Genomic DNA, 21,391 nt, shown 5'->3' on the forward strand with positions numbered 1-21,391 from the left:
AAGATATTTAATTGTTGACTTCCGCTTAATTATTTAAAGTTACGTTGTTATCATGTTATCACCTTGTGTTTGTTAAAATGAAGCATTATGGAAGCGTAGCAAGTAGTTAAGGTTTGGCTTGCCTAGCTCCCATTAGTAGGCAACATCACGACCACCGAGGTTAAGAAATCCGGGTCGTGACACTCTGAGCTCATTTATATGTTTTTGATATACATTAGTGATTTTCTGTTTCTCATAATGGTGTACACATTATTGTTTTGAGACGTTACAGGATAAGTCTCAATGAGACATTATTGTGGACCATAATATTTTATAGCTTATGGACCTAGTACGATGAGTTGCTAATGTTGTAGTATATGGAAGGGAGTATGTAGACAAATTATATATAACCGCCATAACTCACATTTAGTAGTTTATCGTATTATGGTATTTATGATGGACATTATAGAAGAGATTTGTTTATGCGCAACTAATGTTCCTATATTAGATATTAATATTATGTGATTATTGGTAAAAGTGGGAGAATGTAAGTTATTTTTTCCTAAGTGTATGTGGCCTAATAGGTTTAAGGCCCATAATTAATATTTAATTAATGAGAAAATCTCATCCGTTCGATCAGTTACTTGATGGATGTACCGGATTAAATGAGAATCTTTATAAATTGGTCCTCTCCCCACCCATTAGGGTTACCGTATTTTATTTTCTCTCTTCCATTACTAAAGTCGGCGATAACGAAAGCTAGGGCAAGGGGCGAGAAACCAATTTTGAATTAACGCTTCCGCTTCACGATGATGCCTTACTATTCAGGTATGTTTTTTGTAACGATTTTGTGTAAGATTATCATTTTTAAGATCCTCGTATGCAATTAAAGTTTATGTTTACATATAGCACAAGACAACTTGTCTAGATATAATTGTTCGAATTATTTTATTACACACAATATAATCACATACAAGTCAGCCTTGTGTACTATTTATTATAATACAAAAATTCCAGTAAGCTTAGAGCTTGAAAAACTGAAGTAGAGCTTCAAAATTGCCATTATTTGATGTGTAGATGTTCAAGAACTCCTTATGCTGGTAAGCTTTGTACCACTAGAAACTCGAGAATGACACTTTTTAGCTGATTGTTACTGATAATCCGCAACATATAACAAAATATGAAGGGAAATCAATACTTCTATTCAACGAGGATAATGATTTAACTACTTTAAACCGATGGCATAAATGATCTTTACACTATTAGTAGTATTTTAACATGTAGTAATAGATAACATATCTTATTTTTAGGTAACTAATGGACAAACAATTACTAGCTTATAATTACCTTTTTAGTTTAAGTTCTGTATACGTACTGACAATGTATATTAACTTTTTTATAGTAAGTTTGAGAGTAACATGAAAATAGAATAATAACCTGTTATAACGAGTTAGCTTACACTAAGTATAAAAATTCTTTATTGTGTATATAACTTAAATCTTTTTCCGAATTTCTGAGAGTTCATTGTTAAGGGAATGCCTGTAATTGGCAGCCAATACGGACCACGAAAGCATTAGGAAGAGGTTCAACACAAACCCATTTTCCATCCTTGAAGACTTGAAGGGCATATACATTACCTTGATCTAGAATTCTGAACAAGTTTGGGTCACAGTGGCTATGCATTCCTAGTGCCAAATTTGGGTTTGGGCATGGAGGAAAATAGTTCACAGGGCTTAATACACCATCAAAATACCCCTTTTTACCCAATATAAACCTTCACTAATCAGATCAGATATCTTTGTGATCAGCTGCTTTGTTTCAACTGAATACGCGCTAATCACCTTGTCAAAAGTAGCAGCAAATCAGTTATGAGCTAATACTATTGAAAGGAAATGGAATGGCGGAAGATTCTAGAGAGCATTTTCTGTATTTTTCACTTCATTACAAAGAAGGAAGTAAACCTTCCTTTTATACTGAGCAAAAGAGAATGACAGCTGGACACACTAGTCATGTATCCTTTTTACTAACTAACTAGGACTGACTTAGCTAAATGTATTTTGTTTACATTTCCAATACACCCCCTCAAGCTGGAGGATGAAAGACATTGAACACTCCAAGCTTGGACAATAGGTATTGATGGTGCATAGTTCCTAAGGCCTTTGTCAGTATGTCTGCTAGCTGATCATTGGTACTCACATGTTGAGTTTGTATCAACCCCTTTTTAATCTTTTCTCTAATGAAATGGCAGTCTATCTCCATATGCTTGGTTTTTTCATGGTAGATTGGATTAGAAGCAATTTGAATTGCTGCTTTGTTGTCACAAAAGAGCTGCACAGGTCTGGAAATTGGCATACTCAACTCTGCCAGTAATCCTTCTAGCCAAATTACTTCTGAGATTACTGCTCTCATGTTTCTGTATTCAGCTTCTGCTGAACTTTCGCTTACTATTTGCTACTTCTTTGATTTCCAAGAAATCAAGGACTCCCCGAGCTTCACCACGAACCCTGTCACTGACCTTCTAGTGTTTGGGCATGCTACCCAGTCTGAATCACAAAAGACTGTCAACTCAGCTTTAGGATCCCTTATTAGTAGCAGTCCTTGTCCAGGTGCATTCTTTATGTACTTCACTAGCTTCAATGTTGCAATCCAGTGTGAAATATTTGGTCCTTGCATGAACCGACTCAGAACTTGCACTCCAAAACTGATGTCAGGCCTGGTAATGGTGAGGTACAATAGCCTCCCAATCAACTTCTGATAAGCTATTATGTCTTCAAGTGCAGGATCATTGACACGTCCAACACATTCATCATAGTCTATTATTGTGAGCTTCACATTGACTTCTATGGTGTGGTTACAGGCCTAGCTCCACTGAGTCCTAGATCAGATATTAGTCCAAGTGCATACTTCCTTTGATTGAGTAGTATGCCATCTTTGGACCTCATCACTTCAATTCCCGGAAAATATCTCAACTCTCTTAGGTCCTTTACCTTAAAGTTGTTATGTAAAGTTCTGTTAGCTTCATGTATCAATTCCTTACTGCTTCCAATGATTAGGAGATTATCCACATACACCAAGAAGATGGCTATTTCTTCTCCTGCTCGTTTGGTGAAGAAGGAGTGATCATAGGAACTCTGTTTGTAGCCTGCTGCTAGAAGTGCATCACTAAGCTTTATGTTCCATTGTCTCGAAGCTTGTTTTAACCCATATAGGGACTTGATTAACTTACACACTTTATACTCCCCCTGTTTTTAGAAGCTTTGAGGAACTTCCATGTAAACTTCTTCAAATAAATCCCCTTGCAAGAATGCATTATTGTTGATGTAATTCCCAGTCCTTGCATGCTGCCACATTAATAATAGTCCTCATATTGACCATTTTTTCCACTGGTGACAAAGTCTCATGGTAGTCTAGTCCCTCCTTTTGATTGTGCCCCTTAGTTATATGTCTTGCTTTGTATTTGTCTATGTCCCCATTTGGTTTATGCTTTATCTTGTATACCCACTTGGATCCAATAGCTTGCTTCCCTTTTAGTAGATTTACTAGTTCCCAAGTGTGGTTTTGCTCTAGGGCTGCTATCTCTTCCTTCATTGCTATTATCCAGTTGTGATCTTGAGATGCTTTAGTGAAGTTCTTTGGTTCCAATTAGGCTTTAGATATTGTTGATATGCTGGTGACAACCTGCTGTAATCCACATAGTGAGATACTGGATATGAACACTGTCTAGTGGGTTTACTTGTGGTCACATAGTCCTTGAGCCAAATTGGAGGTCTAGTCACTCTCTTCTACCTGCCATTGTTTGTAGATTGATCCATCACATTTGATTCCTACATTGGTGAAGTTTCATCTGCAGAATCAGCATGGGTTCCTAGTGTGTCCTCCACAGGTTCTGCAACTTCTGTAGGATGTGTAGGCACTTGCAGCTCAGGATGTGTATTTCCAGTGTGAGGTGTGTGTGTGTTTCTATTGAGGGATCTGTGGTATTTGAGGGATTTGTTGTACTTGGTGGTTCAGGTTGTAAAGTCTTTCCAGCAGTATCTGTTATAGGGACAAATAACAACTCATCATCACATGCCTTACCCATTTTGAAAGGAAAAGTTGATTCCCTGAAGCTGACATCTCTGCTCATGAAGAATGTCCTTGTGTCAAGATCGCACAATTTGTAGCCCTTCTGAGTATCAGAATACCCCAGCAACACTGCTCTCCTTGCTCTTGCATCTAATTTGTCACCTCTGGGCAAATTACCAGCATAGCTCAAATATCCAAACACCCTTAGATATTCCAATTTAGGTATTTCTCCATATAATAGCTCATAGGGTGTTTTCCCATCTAGAACTGCAGCAGGTAATCTATTGATAAGATAATTGTAGTTTTAACACATTCTCCCCAAACAATTACTGGAACTGAGCTCTGTAACTTCAGAGATCTAGCCACTTCCAGTATATGGTTGTGCTTCCTCTCAACCACACCATTTTATTGTGGTGTGTATGGGCAACTACTCTGATGAACTATCCCATTTGAAGTAAACAAATCATTGCATTGTGAATTGAAAAATTTTGTCTCATTATCTGATCTAAGTTGTTTCACAACAGTTACAAATTGAGTTTTTATCATAGTAAAGAAATTTTTCAATAAAACCACAACTTCGCATTTTGATTGTATCAAACATACCCATGTAAATCTACTATAGTCATCTACAACAGTAACAAAATATTGCTTTATATCATAAGTGGCGCTCTTATAGGGTCCCCAAACATCTACATGTACTAACTAGAAGATACAACTAGATTTATGTTCACTATTAGGGAACTTTAATCTGCTCTGCTTAGCCATAGGGCACATCATACACTCCTCTTGTATCTTGTCAATTACTTTGTCCTTCAGCAAGGGAATATGCTTCATTGCTCCTACTGAGGGATATCCCAATCTCAAGTGCCACAAAGTTGCCATGTCTTCATTTTTTGTTACTGCTACTCCAAGTGGTGATTCCATTCCTCTCTTCAAAATATAGAGGCCATTGTTTTCTCTACAAATCCCCATTACCTTCCCACTATCAAGTGTTGAAAACACACAGAAGCTAGGGAAGAATGCAACTGAACATGAAAGTTCAATAGTTAATTTCGACACTGACAACAAGTTAAACTTAAAGTGTGGCACATGTAACACATTAGTGATCTTGTAATTTCCTAGTATCTTTGTGCTCCATGTATTAGCTATGCGTGATTTTCCTCCAGTTGGCACTTTCACTTTATTGTTCTGCTATTTATCTATATGTCTGAGTTCTTGTAATAACTCTATGCAAGGTGTAATATGGTGTGAGACACCTGAATCTACTATCCATTCACAACTATATTATGTATTGGATAGTAATGAAACAGTACCCGCCATGATGCTACTGCATCCTTCTTGTGAAGACTTATTCAGCAATTCCATCAGTTGTGAATATTCTTCTTCTGTGAAGAAGTGCCCTTGAACTTGCCTCTCATCTGCTGTGTTGTTAGAATAGGACCTGAATCCAGTATTGTTCGGATTTGTTCCTCTGAACTGACCTTGGTTGAAGTTGTTGTTATTATTCCACATTCCACCTTGTTGCCCTGACTTCTTCTTGCTTTTGAAATCTGGCAGATAGTCAACAATCTTGTAGCAATTTTCTTTTAGATGTCCCTTATATCCACAGTGTTCACACACTAGTCCTGGAGTTTTAGGTCTACCCATTTGAGCCTTCCCTGCCAATAGATCCAATGGCTCTTTGTTTTCAACTACACCCAAGGTTCTTTGACTTTTCTCTTGTGTAACAATGGCATACGCCTCATTTACTGTAACAATAGGTCTCCTTGCCAATATATTGCTTCTAATGTTGTTATAGCTCTCATTCAATCCCATCAAAAATTGCAGTAGGCGTTGGGATTTCAAGTGTTCAATAGAAGGTCTTGCCTCCACACAGTCAGAGTTTGACAATGGAGCTAAAATATCCAGCTCGTCCCAGAAATCTTTCATTTTTGAGAAGTAAGTAGTGACTGAGTCTGTACCCTGTCTCATTGTCGCGATCTCTGTCGACAAATGATAGATTCTTGTTAGATTCGATCTATCGAACCTTTCATGGAAATCACTCCATATTTTCTTCGCATCCGAAGCAAACATTATGCTAGGCATTAATTCACTCGCTACTGTACTTCCTATCCATGACAGCACTATAGCATTACATTTCTCCCATTGTTCAGCTAATTCTCCTCTATATCTACTTTTTGGACAATTTTCATTCACAAACCCTAATTTTTCTTTTCCTCGTAGAGCTAATTTCATAGCTCTACTCCTTAAGGCATAATTTTCAGGGCCGGTGAGTTTTATGGGAATCAAAAACAAAACTTGGTGCATCTCCGGGATGGAGAAACAATGGATGATTGTGATCGAGCATCGTCACTTCATTTTCTGCCATTATACTTAACAATTGAGACTCCTTGTTTGTCGATTTCTCCGATTCTCTAGAGATGAACTTTCTGGCGAGAATAGGTCTTCACGTCGGAGCTCCGGTCCTCACGAACGCTGCTCTGATACCATGTAAAAAGTAGTAGCAAATCAGTTATGAGCTAATGCTATTGAAAGGAAATGGAATGGCGGAAGATTCTAGAGAGCATTTTCTGTATTTTTCACTTCATTATAGAGAAGGAAGTAAACCTTCCTTTTATACGGAGCAAAAGAGAATGACAGCTGGACACACTAGTCAAGTGTCCTTTTTTACTAACTAACTAGGACTGACTTAGCTAAATGTATTTTGTTTACATTCCCAATATACCTCTCTAACATTAGTATTAAGGAAACAAATTAAATTGAATGGAAAAAGTAACATCTCAACCCACTACAATCACATAAATATATATGACCAAAAAGAGTCAAATTTATCCTTCTTTCTTTCAACTTTGTTTATACTTTCCAGTTATTGATACTTTAACTGTTAGCAAATCATCTCGTATTTATGCTTAAAACAATGGAGTTTAGCCGTGAACTGGAGAGCTTTAATTTGGACGAGATTAAAATCTTGTGTGGATGTAGTGTATCAAAATACTTCGGGAAAAATTCCATATTTAGCCGCTTCATTTTTCACTTTAAGTTTCAGGGTAGAAAGGTAACTCTTCAGGCCGCGTTGTAACTCTTTAGGGTCAAGAGATAACACGAGACAATTTGCTAACGATAATGGTATCAATGGCAAGAAAGTATAACGACAACTAATTTAAAACATAGTCGAAGGTAGAAAAATAAATTTGACCTTTTTCTGGGGAAAAAAGGAAGAATAAAGAAGAAAGTACCGATAACGAGTTGGTTTTTTGAGCCAGAAAGGCAAATAATCTTCTAGAGGATGACAATTATGAGTTAAGTCATCTCTCCACAGTAATGTTTATCTTCAATGGAATAGTTACAAGTGTTTGTACAGAGTCTGCATTTGCTATTTGGATCAACAAAGTAGTAGCTTGATTTCTCTTCAGCTGGCATGTTAAATAATTCTTTGTAAACACCTATTGTTTGTAAGATAGTTTGTTATTGGCAAGTTGGAAGTTGGATTCTTCCCACATCGGAAGAAAGAAGTTTCGTGCTTATCATGTGAAACACTCCCGGGACCGACCTTACTCGTACTGTGCCTGTTAGCCTCGGAACTGATCATTATGAAATAGCACAAAACAGGCACGAGATTGTCTCAACAGGTACAAGATTGTCTCAACAGGCACGAGACTGACTCAACAGGCACGAGATCCTAGAGTTAATTATTTATTTGAATTTTAAATTCAAAATTCGAATAAATAGTCGTGTCTGTTTGTGAAACAAGACATCTTTTCTGAAAGGGTCTATTGGTTGCCTATAAATACACAAAAATTCCAACGAAGTGGATATAGAAAATCACAAGTGTTACTGCAGGCTTTGTTGTATCCTAAAGAGAATCGTTTTGTATTTTCCCTAAATTAGTATACAGGCGATAACTCTTTAAGGACAGTCGATTTTCACGCCTCAAAGCCAATTTTGATTTATTTTTTTTAACAATCTTAAAGAGTTATTCTGCTATGGAGAAATTGATGTCTGTTGTTGAGAATCCGAAGTTCATCAAACTTGATCGCTTTGATGGAACGAACTTTACCCGTTGGAGAGACAAGATGATATTCTTGTTGTCCGCTCTCAATATCTACTATGTTCTTGATTTTGCCTTGCCTCTGATGCCTGAGCCCACAGCAGAAGATTCTGACGTAGTCAAGGAAGAAAGGAAGAAACGAGAACATGATGAACTGTTGTGTCGCGGCCATATTCTAAATACTTTGACAGATCGACTCTATGATCTTTACTGCAATCTGAAGTCGCCAAGAGAGATTTGGACTGCTCTACAAACTGCATACTAGAATGAAAAATGAGGTATTGACAAATTCCTGGCTCTGCAGTACTTTGAATTTAAAATATTTGATACTAGGCCTATAATGGATCAGATTCATGAACTGCAAATCTTAGTATCAAAACTAAGTGATCTTGAAGTTAAAATTCCTGATGCACTTCAAATAGGTGCTATTCTTTTGAAATTGCCTTCCTCTTGGAATGACTATAGAAAGAAAATCCTACATTCTATGGATAAAATGACTGTGGAACAATTTCGTACTCACATTTAAATTTAAAGTGAGACTCGTGCTCGTGATGCTATTAGTCAGCCTTCGAGTTCTGCAGTCAATTTTGTCAGTCAAAATGATTCAGAAAGTGGGAACAAACATCTGAAAGTTTTCAAAAAGTTTTCTTTTAAAAAGAAAAAGAACTTTAGTTGTCATCATTGTGGAAAGAAAGGCCATATGATTCGGGACTGCAGATATAGAAAGGCAGGAATAAATTTCAATGCAGGCAAAACCGAAAAGTCTGGAAAGATTAAAGAATCTGGAAATTTTGAAAAGTCAAACTTAGTGGAAAATTCTGCCCAAGGACTGTTGTCATGGTTTCCGCAATGCAAATTGGTATGGTCACAGAGTTGAATGTGGCTACCGCTGCTACAAATACTCAATACTGGTAGCTAGATTCGGGTGCTACTATTCATGTCTGTTTTGACAAGAAGATGTTCAAGACATATGCAGAAGTGCAGGATTCTGAACAAGTCTTGATGGGAAACCATGTTACGGCAGATGTTGCTGGAAAAGGAAGTATTGAGATTAACGTCACATCTGGCCAGAAGTTGACATTACTGAATGTGTATCATGTTCCTGATATGAAGAAAAACTTAATGTCCGCTGCTTTGCTATCAAAGAAAGGCTTCAAGATAGTTATTGAGTCTGATCATGTAATAGTGTCTAAGAATGGTGTTTTTGTTGGAAAAGGCTATAATTGTAACGGCATGGTCAAATTGAGTATCAATGAAATAAATTATGTTTCTGCTTACATCGTTGAGTCTGATTCTTGTTTATAGCATGCTAGACTAGGACATTAAAATTTTGGCTCCTTGAATTATATGTCCAAAAATGGTTATATCTCATGTAAAACTCAACATATAAAATGTGAAATTTGCATACAAGCAAAGATGACAAAGAAACCATTTCGTAAAGTTGAAAGATCCACAGAACTATTAGATTTAATACATTCAGACTTGTGTGAATTAAATGGAGAATTAACTAGAGGAGGCAAAATATATTTTATTACTTTTATAGACGACTTCTCTAGATTTACATATGTTTACCTACTTAGAACTAAGGACGAAGCTTTTCAAAAGTTTAAAGAATACAAGTCTGTTGTGGAAAATCAAAGGAGTAGAAAAATTAAAATTATTCAAAGTGATAGAGGCGGAGAATATTTTCCTAACGAATTTAATAAGTTTTGTGAAGAGCATGGCCTAATACATCAAATGAGTGCCCCTTATACTCCTCAACAAAATGGGTTAGCGGAAAGTAAAAATAGAACTTTGGTGGATATGGTTAATGTTATGTTACTTAATGCACATTTGCCACATAATTTATGGGGTGAAGCACTACTAACTGCATGTTATATTTTAAATAGAGTGCCTTCAAAGAGTATGCATATTTCACCTTATGAGCTTTGGAATGGTAGAAAACCAAATTTAAATTATTTTAAAGTGTGGGGGTGTATATCCTATTATAGAGTACCTGACCATCAAAGAACAAAATTGGGTCCTAGAGGAATTAAAAGTATTTTTGTAGGATATGCACAACACTCCAAAGCTTATAGACTGCTAGATCTAGAATCTAATGTCATTATAGAATCTATACATGTTGAATTTATTGAAGATAGATTTATAAATGACAATGTTGATGAAATGACTGAAATAAATGGAAAACGTATCGATGCTAATAAATTGTCGCTTTCTGAAATTATTAAAACTAAGGAAAGAAGTGATGATATGCAAATATAACCAAGGAAAAGTCAAAGAATAAGAAAAGAAAAACATCTTGGTTCTGATTTTATTTCTTCACAATCTATAGTATTTCTTGTTGAAGGAGATAGGACAAACGTTTGTAATCAAATTCCTATTGTATTAAATGTTGAAGAAGACCCAAAGACGTTTCAAGAAGCAATGTCTTCTAGAGATGTTGCCTTTTGGAAAGAGGCCATTAATGATGAAATGGACTCAATTATATCCAACAACACTTGGGTTTTGGTTGATCTTCCTCTTGGATCAAAACCTATAGGTTGTAAGTGGGTCATTAGGAGAAAGTACAATACAGATGGTTCTGTCCAAACCTTCAAAGCAAGATTAGTTGCAAAAGGTTTCACTCAAAAGGAAGGCATAGACTATTTTGATACATATGCTCCTGTTGCAAGAATAACATCCATTAGAGTCCTTTTATCCTTGGCCTCTATCTATGATCTTTACGTACATCAAATGGATGTTAAAACAGCCTTTTTTAAATGGGAACCTTAGTGAAGAAATATATATGCAACAACCTGAAGGATTTGTTCTTCCGGGAAACGAGAAGAAAGTTTGTAAATTGATAAAGTCTAAACAAGCGCCTAAACAGCGGCATGAAAGATTTGATAGTGTAATACTATCAACCGGATTCGTACATAATAATGCAGACAAGTGCATTTACTCTAAATTTACAAAAGAATATGGAGTAATAATTTGTTTATATGTCGATGACATGCTGATTTTTGGTACGAATCTACAAGGAATTACCGAGACCAAGAAGTATCTAACCTCAGTTTTTAAAATGAAGGATTTAAATGAAGTTGATACTATTTTGGGAATCAAGGTCAAAAGAGATAACAAGCAAGTGACTTTGTCACAAGCACATTATATAGATAAAATCCTTACTAAATTCAGTCATTTAGGAATAAAGGGGTATAATACTCCTTATGATTCTAGTGTTAAGCTAACTGCAAATACTGAAAGAGCAGTAGCACAGTTGGAGTATGCAAGTGCGATAGGTAGTATGATGTATGCAATGCATTGCACTAGACCCGACATTGCATTTGTTGTTTGTAGACTTTCAAGGTTTACCAGTAATCCAGGTAATGATCATTGGAAAGCAATAAGTAGAGTACTTGGATATTTAAAATATACAAAGCACTTGGGCATTTGCTATAATGGTTTTCCTAATGTATTAGAGGGATATTCTGATGCAAGTTGGATTACAAGTGTTAATGATAATAAATCTACATCTGGATGGATATTTACTCTAGGCGGTGGAGCCATTAGTTGGGCATCCAAGAAACAAACATGTATTTCCCATTCTACTATGGAATCTGAATTTATTGCATTAGCAGCTGCTGGAAAAGAAGCAGAATGGCTGAGGAATATGTTACTTGATATAAAGTTGTGGCCACAACCTATGCCAGCCATTTCCATATTTTGTGATAGTGAGACTACAAAGTGTGTTGCTCACAATAAAATTTATAATGGGAAATCGAGACATATAAGCTTGAGACATGCTTATATAAGAGAATTAATTACAAATGGAGCTATAGCTATAATATATGTGAGATCAAATAAGAATTTGGCTGATCCACTTACGAAGCCATTAGGTAGAGATGTAGTACAACAAACTTGTGGAGGGATGGGGCTGAGACCCTTAAATTAAATACAAGGAATGGGAACCCCACTTTGAGTTAGTATACACTCTAACAATATAAGTTCAATGGGTAATAACAAGTTACTTGTATTGTTTAAGCACTGATCTCCTCTTTAGGAGCCCTAATTCTATTGTACTACTTACTGTTATATGAGGAGTTAAGGAGTTGTTAAATGCTTGTTATAACAGGGGCATAAAGACAAACTCCAAAGTGCATACTGTTACATGAAGAGGTTGATTAATCTTAATGGAATTATTAATGTCTGGAGTAACAGGGACATATTAACTAATTCCACCTATATGAATATTGAAGTGGTGCCGCTTCTAGCAAGATTTAAAGGGTTGATCTTGTAAATATTCATGAATTCAGGATGAGCACATGGCCGTAAACGTGCTAAAGCGAATACTGGATTTTCTAAGCTACTAGATAACGCTGTGTGTGTGGTATTTTCGGTTTTGGCACAAGGATTTGGGGTTCAAATCTTAAGATACCATTAACTTCGTCAAAACTTTAATATCCTTACACTAAAGGAAAGTTCAAATCTGTAAAAGATACTTTCAATTATTCACAAGTGTTATGAAGTGAAATAACAAACTAGTGGGGGATTGTAAGATAGTTTGTTATTGGTAAGTTGGAAGTTGGATTCTTCCCACATCGGAAGAAAGAAGTTCCGTGCCTGTCATGTGAAACACTCCCGGGACCGACCTTACTCGTACCGTGCCTGTTATCCTCGGAACTGATCATTATGAAATAGCACATAATAGGCACGAGATTGTCTCAACAGGCACGAGACTGACTCAGCAGGCACGAGATTGTCTCAACAGGTACGAGACTGACTCAACAGGCACGAGATTAACTCAACAGGCACGAGATCCTAGAGTTAATTATTTATTTGAATTTTAAATTCAAAATTCGAATAAATAGTCGTGTCTGTTTGTGAAACAAAACATCTTTTCTGAAAGGGTCTATTGGTTGCCTATAAATACACAAGAATTCCAACGAAGTGGATATAGAAAATCACAAGTGTTACTGCAGGCTTTGTTGTATCCTGAAGAGAATCGTTTTGTATTTTCCCTAAATTAGTATACAGGCGATAACTCTTTAAGGACAGTCGATTTTCACGCCTCAAAGCCAATTTTGATTATTATTATTTTTTTTAACATTGTCCCCTCCAATAATATCTCAGAATTCCACGGTTGATCACCTGTAATTTTTACACAATCTACAGTTAAAAAATATGTTTTCTTCTCAATGTTGTAATGAGACATTTGATTATTTTTGTATTTTAACCTCTTATAGCAAGTAAACTGCCTAATATTTGCAGGTTATTAATATTATATTTTTTATAGACGGTTACGTGTATTAATCTTGTAAGCGGCCTGATAATGTAGAAATGGAAAGAATTACAAGAAAATACACATGACTTCACACCATAACAAAAATGGCCCATATTTTTAAGTTTTACCCGACCTATCCCACATTGTACATATTTTGAAAGCACTAGCAAATTCAAAATCTGTGTTCTTACAACCATTGCTTCTAAAAGATATGGAGTTAAATATGTGTTCTCACAACCATTATTTTCAGTCTCTCTTCTTCTCAGATCTTTTATATATGCTTCAAGGGGCCGTATATTTTCTGTTTCTCCTCTTGTGTCACCTGCTTGCAATGTAAGAAAATTGAACAGTAGAAGTCCACCATTGAAGAGCATTCAATGCTTTGCTTTCGAAAATGGGTTTTTTTGAATTTGTTAGTTGTTTGGATTGGGTGTGTTCCAATTGATTGAAAATATCAAAAAGAGTTCAAAATTTAAATTTGAAGTGATTTGGAGTAGATTTGAGCAAGATTTGAGTTAAATTTCAGAAAAGACACAAGGAAGAAGATGAAGTTAGTTTTTTGTATAATTATGTATAATCTTGTATAATAGTGTATATGAGTGTAGAAACACACCTTATACACTATTATGCACTTTTATACACCTTTATATAAGCGTCTGTAGACGAACTTCTTCCATGATTTTCAGTTGCAATTCTTGTTCAAAACCAGTCCAAATCTCCATTAAATGACTTCAAATTTTATATACAACCTCCTTATACTATCTATACTATATTAAAAGCACGAAGACCCTTAGCGAAATGTCGTTCGCCTTTTTTATCCCTTGAAAATAGAGTTCACACTGAACAAAATAGTCATTTGATTATCGTCCTAATATTTAGTATTTTGAAATCTATTAAAATTTTAGTTACTAAATCTTTCCACGTAGGAAATTCTAATATTAAGGACTTTAAATTTGAGTAGGATTTTACCTTATTTAATTGTGCAACTATTTTCCTCAAATCCAATACTTTCATGTTTCTAAGGTTTTCAATATAACGGATTGTTATTAAAGCTTCTTTTTTTCAACGCTTTTGTCTTCATTTTGAAGTAAACTTCAATTTAAATAGCAATATGTTCATAAACAGATATATGAAAATTAAATACAAATATTAATTTGTTTTGTGGCCTGCTAAGTAATTATGAATTTGCCACGATTCTAATGTTGTAAAAACTAAGAATCCTACTTTTCCTCTTTAAAGTTTCCTAGAATTATGATCATTTTAGTTAAATAGGAATCATTTGGAAATCATCTACTGTTACGTATCGTTTTATAATTTATCGTATCGTATTGTATTGCATTGTACTGTATCGTTTTACAAATATAATGTTTGGATAAATTGTGTTGTTTGCCATCATTTCATGATATCACACACCAGCGATATAAAGAATAAATTTGCAATATTGTAAAGAAAAATTATGATACATGTAAAATTATTATATAAAAAGGTAGGGTAAATGATAAAATAAAATTATTTAATAATAATGAAGGGTGAGATTGAGAAAAAAGAGAAGGTAACGACGCGACCACACCAAATTGGTCGTTACATAAAGTGGCACATTTTGTCGTTATGTAACGAGAAATTTAACGATACAATACAATAAAATTTAAGTAACAATCAAAACAAATATCGTATTTAACGTAACAATATGATACAATACAATGGGTAACAACCATCCAAACAAGTTGTAAGTTTTTTGTATATTTCTTTTTTCTTTTGTCAGAATTATTGTAATCATATTTAGACTAAAATAGATGTTCGATAATAAAGTTAGATAGAAACGACTTTAACTTTTTCTAGAATTTATGACCTTAATAATCAATAAGAACCTTTATTTCATTGCATGGTAATGTTAGGAAAATCCTTTCCAAGTTTCCAAATTTTAACACATAAGAATCGTTAAGCAATTACTGGAATTCCAATCTTTTGTCGATTACCTTTTGTTTAATTTTCATTCTAAATTAAATAATAATAAATTTGTTGTGAATATATGAAATATACTGCATCCTACTGTCACACCTCCATTTTCGGCTGCGCCGCCTACAGTTTTTTTCAATTAAAGGACAATCGAAATGGGATTTATTTATTTATTTCAGAGTCGCCACTTGGGAGATTTATGGTGTCCCAAGTCACCGGTTGAATCCCGAATCGAGGAAAAGAATGACTCTGTTTAACAGTCTGCGCACCAGAAATCCGGATAATGAATTCTGTTAACCCGGGAGAAGGTGTTAGGCATTCCCAAGTTCCGTGGTTCTAGCACGGTCGCTCAACTGTTATATTCGGCTTGATTATCTGATATAATACATGTTGAACATATGTGCGAATTTTGACTTTTAACCGCTTTTATCATTATTATTAATTTTATCGAGAATTGCAACATCGTGAAAATATATCTCGAACTACGTCACATCAATGTACCCGTGGTTATCGACATATTTCGACTTTGTTGAGATTTGGATTTAGGTCACATAAATGTGCACCCGAGTTTAAGAAAATAAATTGTTAAAGGCGCGCCTAAAGCGACTAGCGTATCATTATTTTTTGGGTAAGGTCGTGAAATTTGCTAAACGACCGATCCCGAAGTCTATACAATTATTAACCTTTTATTGAGGGCCCCGCAACTTATACGTTTTATTGGGTGAGACTCATCTCATTTATTTTAACAGGATAATCCTAAAGTGCCTACATTTTTTCTATTAAATTTGTCTCTACAAAATGAAAGAGAAAAGGTCCTAATTTATTTACATGCTTATGAGTTGTTATAGTTGGGTTCCGAATATGATTCGTAAAATCTGAAAATGATGCAAGCAGGGCAGTCCGTTACCAATGCGGGCCCAGACCCAATGTGTATGGTACAAACTGGACCCGGGTCATCTCATTCACATGTTACTATCTAATTACATTATACTAGGCATGCTCACAGTTTGTCAAATTAAAAAAAAAACTTGGCAATCTAATTTTAATCCTAAACCATTTTACATGCTGAAATTAACCAATAGTATTTAGCTAAACAATATTCCTACAAGTTCCGAAATGTATTCGTTTAATGAACTAACTGTTGAATGTTTAAAAATAGTCTAAATCAGCTAACATGCTTTTTGAGACATGATAATCACCCAACAATAACGAATTAACTAGACAGAGTTACTACACCATTTATTTATTTTTAGGCAATACATAGATAGTTTGTCCGCTAAGCTACCGTCAGATGTTCCATTATATATATTAAACAGCTACATGATTCTGATTAGAGTAAGCTAAATAATGTATATATACAAATAAAATTCAGAATATAATTAAGATAAATTCAGAACTTCAACTCTTCATTTCATATTCATGCTTCATGTTTCAGTTTACAATAACCAGCATGTCAGTTGTGTACCAGATATTAGAAGCAAAAGAAAAGGAAGATCAGCAGAAATGCAGTAGCATACAACAACAGCAACGCCCAGCAACAGATTTTAAAAATCGAGCAGAAATCCAGCAACAACCAGTGAAGTAGTAGCAAATAACCAACCAAACTCAAGGAACAAACCAAACGAAAATCCAGAAACACCAACAACAATCAATGGGCAGAAGCAAAGGGAATCTTTTCAGATTGAAAGACTAGTTAATGTTTAACCCTTAATTTCTGAATCTGTATATCAGAATATTTAGATTGTATATCAAGTGTATACTACTCTCTCTTTAAATTTCCAGAATGTTTTTATTTTATTTTTTGGAAGTCTTAATATTTTCGGAATTCCCTCCATTTTCAATATCCAACCCCTTTATTTTGTGTCCAGCCCCCTCTATTTATAGCCAAACTCTCCTTATTTAAATTAAATCTCACTATCTTCCACTCATCCCCCTTTTAATCCCACTACCATATGTCTTGTTCCCCATTACTGATTAAACAAATACATTATCCCCTCCACTATATCTTGTCCCACATGCCTACCTTAAACAATTATATTATTCTCCCACTACATTATGTCTTGTCCCCTACCATGTACTATTTTAATATTATTTAAATATTATTTAATCTTAATGGACAGAGCACTCAAAATAAAAAATTGTTCAGATTTTCAATTCCAAAAATACCCCTCTGAAATTACTGAAATTATTATTTTACCCCTGAAAATAATACAATTGACCATTCTAACCCCGTCAGCTATAACCAATTCACCTAATCAATTCTAACCAAAATACAGCAGCTATAACCAATTCCTAATTAAATTTTATGAACAAACTTAAACTAAATGGTGAACAACAAAGAAACAACTGGAATTATTTTGACTGAACAATATTTTTTAACAACAAACCTATTTTCAGATTCAACAACAATAACAAACAAGTACATTCAAATCATTGAGCTCTAATTCAAATTAAACTTAAACAAAACAAATAAACAGATTCAAATCACTAAACTCAAATAATCAATTGATCTTCAAATTAAATCCAACAACATTACAACAAAGATGCATGATTCACTGGATTAAAAACCAAAACATAAAATCACATTAAATCACTGGATTAAAAACGAACTTCAAACAAAAAAATGAACACGAATTAAATCTAAATTAAACAACAAAGAACGGATTTAAGCGATTAAACTAACACTCTATATTAAAACTAAATCCTTTTAAATTAATAAAAACAAACTGAAGAAATAATTAATTGAACTTCAACTTAAATCTAACAACATTATAATTAAACTAACAATTTCTACCTAAAAAATAAACAAGAAAAATGAAACAAACTAAAGAAAATAAAAAAAACGATAAACACGAATTGGTTAAACTAACTAACCGGATCGGAACGACGATGAACTCGAACCAAGACTGTCAATGACCTAACGGATCTCGACTTCAACGACAACCCACCTTCTCTTTTAACCTCGACGAACTTAGAACGACAAACGACGAACAACAACGGACTCAAACGAAAACCAAATGAAACCTTGACAGAACTTCGACGGACTTTAACCGGACTGCCTCGCTTTTCCTCCGTGTATGTGCGTGTGGTCATGGAAGCAGCAGGGTGAGTTCTTGGGTGTTCTTTGTTGGAGGTCGACGAGGCTTAGGCCATGGTGAAGAAGACGAAGACGAAGCAACAGTAACAGCAGCAGCGCTGCTTGTCGCGATGGAGTTGGTGGTTTGGTTTCCATGGCGGACGGGGAGGCTAGGCAGCTGGTGGTCAGCTGGACGTGAGGGAGAAGCCAGTTGAAGATGAAGCAACAGAAGCAGCAGCCTTCCGGAGTTCGACGTAAGGGCTGCCATGGATGGCGACTGTGTGTGTGCATGTCGAGCAGCTGGTCGTGAAGCAGAAGACGCAGCAACGCAGCAGCCATGGTCATGGTGAAGCTGGAAGGAGAAGAAGAAGCAGCGACATCAGCTGCCATGGAGGTGAGGACGATGAAGGTTGTTCGTCGTTGCCGTTTGAGCTTGGGACGAAGAAGATGAAGACGGGGCAGCCATGGGAGCTCGACGAGCTCGTCAATGGCGGATAGGGGCAGAGGCTATTGGATGAAGAAGAAGGAGCAGCCAGGGTGGTCGACGAGCAGCTTTGCTGCTGCGTCAATGGCGGGCGGGGAGGTTCGTTGGCGTTGGAAGGGGTGTGAGATGAGGAAGATGAAGATGTGAAGAGAAAGGGGGTCTTTTGCACTGTAGCAGCTGAAAAAACCAAGCTTAGGCTTTAGGGTTGTGTATATTTGTGTTATAATTGGAGCGGGTCGGGTCGTGGATTGGGTATGGGTATAACATTGGGCTTGGGTCAAGGGTTTTGGGTTAGGTAGAGTTGTTTTGGGCCTAGGTTCAAAATTGGAGAAGAGGCTCAATTCCGATTTTCTTTATATTTTTTGCTCTATATTCTTTTACTTTATAATTAATAAAACTAAAATTCTAAATTAAGTTATAAACTAAACTAACTTATAAAAAATACTAATTAATTCCTAGCAACAATTATCATACATAATTAAACACCAATTAAAACAAAATTGCACAATTTGACATTGAATGCTAAAAATGTAAACGATGCATATTTTTGCAATTTTCATTTCTTGTAAAACAAACATAATTACTTCTAATGTAAACTTAAATCCTAAATGCAAATGTGATGTATTTTTGTATTTTTTATTAATTTAACAAATAAACATGCATGGACAAATACACATAATTATTGAAAATTCTCAAAATTGCACACAAAGGAAAATTATTTTATTTTGAATTTTTTGGGAGTAATTCTCTCATAGGGCAAAAATCACGTGCTTACAGCTGCCCCTCTTTGTCCGAAAACACGAAGAGTTTTCGTGCAAAGATAAAGTGAGCGATTTTTGCCCATTTGCCCATCCGAGTACTCCGTGTGAAGCATTTTTTGAAAAATATTTAACCGAACCTTTGCTTCAAAGGTTTCCTACATATCCCTGGCTAGAAGGGAATCAGGTTAATGTAGTTCGGGAAGTTTTGGTAGCTGGGACTACCATGGGACTGTAATGTTACTGCTGTTGCATGCTGTTTTACTGCTTGCTGATCTCCTTATTACATCATGCTGAAAGAAAACAAGAAGCTAGACTAGACCATAGTATATGAATTACAAAATCTTATCTAGATCATGCTCTTGTGTCTCTTGTTGCTTCGATGTCTCGGTGACTCCTATGGTATTTCTTTACTTCTGATTTGTCTTGTATTCTCCCTTGACTGCCGATCTCGAACTGCTTATTTCCTTTTCGCATTATTTTTCCATCGAGTCTTGGACTTCCTTCCTCTGCTGGGGATTCTTGTTGTTTCCCGCTGGGGATTCCGGTTGGATTCCTCTGCTTTACTGACTCGAAATATATTCCTCTGTTATATGGGCAGGCTCCCAACTTCACCCAACAACTTTGAAAATAAAGCGTCATTTTGTTCTTCAGGGGGGGGATCCTGACCTCAACAACAACTTTGAAAATAAAACGTCATTCTGTTCTTCAGGGGGGCTCCTGACCTCAACAACTTTTAAAAAAAAATCGTCATTCTGTTCTTCAGGGGGGCTCCTGACCTCAACAACAACTTTTAAAAATAAATCGTCATTCCTTTCTTCAGACGGGCGATATTTCAACAACTTCGAAAAGTAAATTGACATTCCTCTCTTCAGGTGGGCTCTTGACCTCAACAACAACTTTGAAAATAAATTGTCATTCCTCTCTTCAGGAGGGCTCCTGACCTCAACCACAACTTTGAAAATAAATTATCATTCCTCTCTTTGGGCGGGCTCCTGACCTCATCAACAACTTTGAAAATAAATCATCTTTCCTCTCTTCAGGCGGGCTCCTGACCTCATCAACAACTTTGAAAATAAATCGCCTTTCCTCTCTTCAGGCGGGCTCCTGACCTCATCAACAACTTTTGAGAATAAATTGTCATTCCTCTCTTCAGGCGGGCTCCTGACCTCAACCACAACTTGAAAATAATTCGCCTTTCCTCTCTTCAGGCGGGCTCCTGACCTCATCAACAACTTTGAAAATAAATTGCCTTTGGCATATGTTTTGGCAATGTTCATACAAGCAGGACCACTCGGGTCGAAATAAATTAAACGTCCTTTGGAGAAAGGATTAAATTCAATATCCTGTTCGAGGGCGGATAGACCCGAAATATCTTATTCGAGGGCGGATGAACCCGAAATATCCTATTCGAGGGCGGATGAACCCAAAATATCTTATTCGAGGGTGGATGAACCCAAAATATCCTATTCGAGGGCGGATGAACCCAAAATATACTATTCGAGGGCGGATGAACCCAAAATATCCTATTCGAGGGCGGATGAACCCAAAATATCCTATTCGAGGGCGGATGAACCCAAAATATCCTATTCGAGGGCGGATGAACCCAATTTCTTCAACTTAAATGTAAAGACTGAAATATATTCCTCTGTTATATGGTCGGGCTCCCAACTTCAAAACTTGAAATTTAAATCGCCATTCTACAGGTAGGCTCCTGACTTCTTCAACTTAAAATTTAACAACCTCTGTTCTACAGGCGGGCTCC

At 35.9% G+C, this 21,391-nt stretch overlaps 1 pseudogene; it reads right to left on the reverse strand.

The window, feature by feature from the left end:
- Positions 1–1,001: 1,001 nt before the first annotated feature.
- LOC142163011 (hyoscyamine 6-dioxygenase-like) overlaps positions 1,002–21,391 on the reverse strand; it is a 34,241-nt pseudogene continuing 13,851 nt past the window's right edge.

The sequence above is a fragment of the Nicotiana tabacum genome, chromosome 8 (genome assembly GCF_000715075.1).
Source record: "Nicotiana tabacum cultivar K326 chromosome 8, ASM71507v2, whole genome shotgun sequence".
Classification (NCBI taxonomy): Eukaryota; Viridiplantae; Streptophyta; class Magnoliopsida; order Solanales; family Solanaceae; genus Nicotiana; species Nicotiana tabacum.